The following is a 2750-nucleotide window of genomic DNA, read 5'->3' on the forward strand; positions in this document are numbered from 1 at the left end:
CTCCAGTCGGCTTTGGCAGAGCACATTCTGTGCACACAGGTGCTCAGGAAGACTGATCACTGTTGATGTGTCTCAAATCCAGTCATCTGGCCGGCCCCCGTCTCAGTCTGGGCTGTCCCACCCAGGTAGGATGCCACTCAGCTCTCCTGCTGCCATATGTGCAGACGTTTTTAAGGTTCTGTTGAATGCAACAGCCATCAGTAGACCAGACCCTCATTCTTCACCACTGTGTGTCTGTCCTGGTCAGTTTGAGGGACCTGAGTCTGGTCACAGATTTGACTTTTGCATCTTGATCTGTTCTTCTACAGTCAGTCAGTGAAACTCTGCTGATGTAACACTCACATCAGTCTCCTCTCTGTTAGTGCGACAGTGAACACAGTGCCTGGTAATGTGGTCTGCGGTTCTGGAAAAGCTTGGTCAAGTCATAGAAAACAACTCCTGACGCACAAAAAGCAGCATTCTGAGATTCTTACAAGTGGAGGATGTGAATCCAGTGCCTGCTGCTGGTTTGATTAGGCTCTTTTATTTCATTCATCCTCTGCAAATCCACAACATTTAAGGACGCGCTGAGCTAAATTATGCCTTCAACACTAGTTTTACTGCAACTAGCTTGCTTTCATTTCATTTCAGTTTTTTAGGGTGCTCTGATCAATACTTCTACACGAACAAAAGATCAGACAGTTGCAAAGTGATGAACCTTCAGAGGAAAAACAACAACTCTGCAGGTCCCTGTCGCTCTACGACACACCTCGGTCCTCCAGGTTATTGTTTTCTTTCCCTGGACTGCAAATGTATTGTTGTAGTTGGAGCTCAGTCCTCTCAGCAGTGTCTGGGCCACAGCAGGCAGCTGTTGTCGTCATACACCTGTGATAAAGATCCTCAACGCTGAGCAGCAAAGCAAACAAAAGGCCGTGAGAGAGCAGCTGATGAACACAGACGGGCATTTAGTACCTTCAGAAGTAATGAAAACCAAACTAGGTGGGCACAAACACCACTTCAAAGAGATGATGTTACTGGATGAGGAAACATGCATCTGTTTGCTTATTTACACGAGTGAAACAAATTAATTTTTGCTGTAAAATGTCATCGATCTGGTCGACCTTTCAGCCGCCCTTGTGGGCTTTAACCACATCTGAAGCAGAGTCGAGTGCTTGTGTTGCTTCTGTTTACCTTATTTGCAAAAGATCCAAAAAATACTGTTTTCCCATAAGAAAAAGATAAAAACATGCAAAAACATTTTAATTTGTAATCCAAATTACACATATACAAGGATTCAAGATATTAGCATGTCATTTTCAGAGACCACAGCCAAAAGAACAACAAGAGAAAAATACAATCTGTACATATTTCAGTTTACAGTGAGTAGCCAGTTGGAGAGTACCAGAGAACACTAAGGCAGATCATCAGCAGACAGAAGAAACATTGCCTTTTGTATTTAATCCACCACAGCAGTATCAAGAAGTATCTGTGCTACAAAACAAGGACTGATGACTCCCTTTATTAGCAATCAGCTGCATAAGTTACATCGTGATAAAAGCAAAACGAAAACAGAAGGTATCTATCTAAAGTCTAGCATTACTGTACACATCTTCTCACTAGCTTTGGAAAACCAAACTGGCAAAAATATGCAGCTCTTTTGTACAGCTCTGGGTCTGACCAGCATCTAACAGCATCAGGGGAAACACCAACCGTACAGCCTCACTGTGATGGAACGCTGGTCCTGAGAATTCACACTTTCAAATTCAAGAGTTCATCCCTTTTGAAGCATGAAAAGTGCAGAGATTTCATTTAGCCATTACCACATTTACTCAGAGTACGAGATGTTACTTTATTTGGTCATATGGCTTGAAAACTATGAACCAGGATCCCTGTTTAATTGTGTTGTTACTGAATGGAAAGTGCACCGGCAGTTATTATGGGATGCTTCATTCAGTCATGTCCTTTAAAAAATAATCAGTTAGTGCTTTAGTTTATCCCACAAGTAAATTATGACGGCTCGTGTTTTGCAGCCCCGAGAAGCAAAACTGGACAGGTTCATGGTTCAGCTGATAACCAGCAGCCAGGACGGGTCGACTGCTCATGTCCAGTACAAGCAGTGAGTGTTACTCGGACAGAAATCCATGTATTTTCCTGTTACTTCTGACCATCTGATGAACAAAAATGTCTATGATGTTTAGAAAATTACACTAATTACCACAACTGGTTAAATTCTTTGGTCCAATTCTCAATTCTTCATCTTGCTGTTGGGTTTGGGTTTTCCTCTGCTGCTGGCTAAAACCTCTGAGAGGAGCCAAAAATTCCTCTATGCAAAAAAAAAAGACAACCTCCTGCCCGCTGCCAGAGAAAAGCCTGGCGAGGAGCTCAGACTGCTGCACAGTAACGGTCAGAGATGCTCACTGCGATGCCTCCTGACAGCAGATGTGACTGAGGTGGACCTGCACACACCAGGGAGCTCTACTGACGTGGCTCAACTCTGACAAAGGCCAAGACGAGCGGATTCTGGCTAAATGTTCCCAGCAGGACACGTCTGATTGAAAACAGTAATGACGAGCTGTGAAGTGCAGCTGAGAGTGTTTGTTTCTGCCATGACTGAGCTGCAGCCTCTGGTGGACGCGCACTGCAAAGCAACCTGTTGGCCTCGTCTGCTGGTGAGTGGTATGGGTCGGTCCACGGTCCGAGTCGGTCCGCGGTCCGAGTCGGTCCGCGGTACGAGTTGGTCCAGTCGGTTTGCGGTACGACTCGGTCCAGTC

This window comes from Stegastes partitus, unplaced genomic scaffold (genome assembly GCF_000690725.1).
Source record: "Stegastes partitus isolate 25-593 unplaced genomic scaffold, Stegastes_partitus-1.0.2 Scaffold153, whole genome shotgun sequence".
In the NCBI taxonomy this organism is placed as follows: domain Eukaryota; kingdom Metazoa; phylum Chordata; class Actinopteri; family Pomacentridae; genus Stegastes; species Stegastes partitus.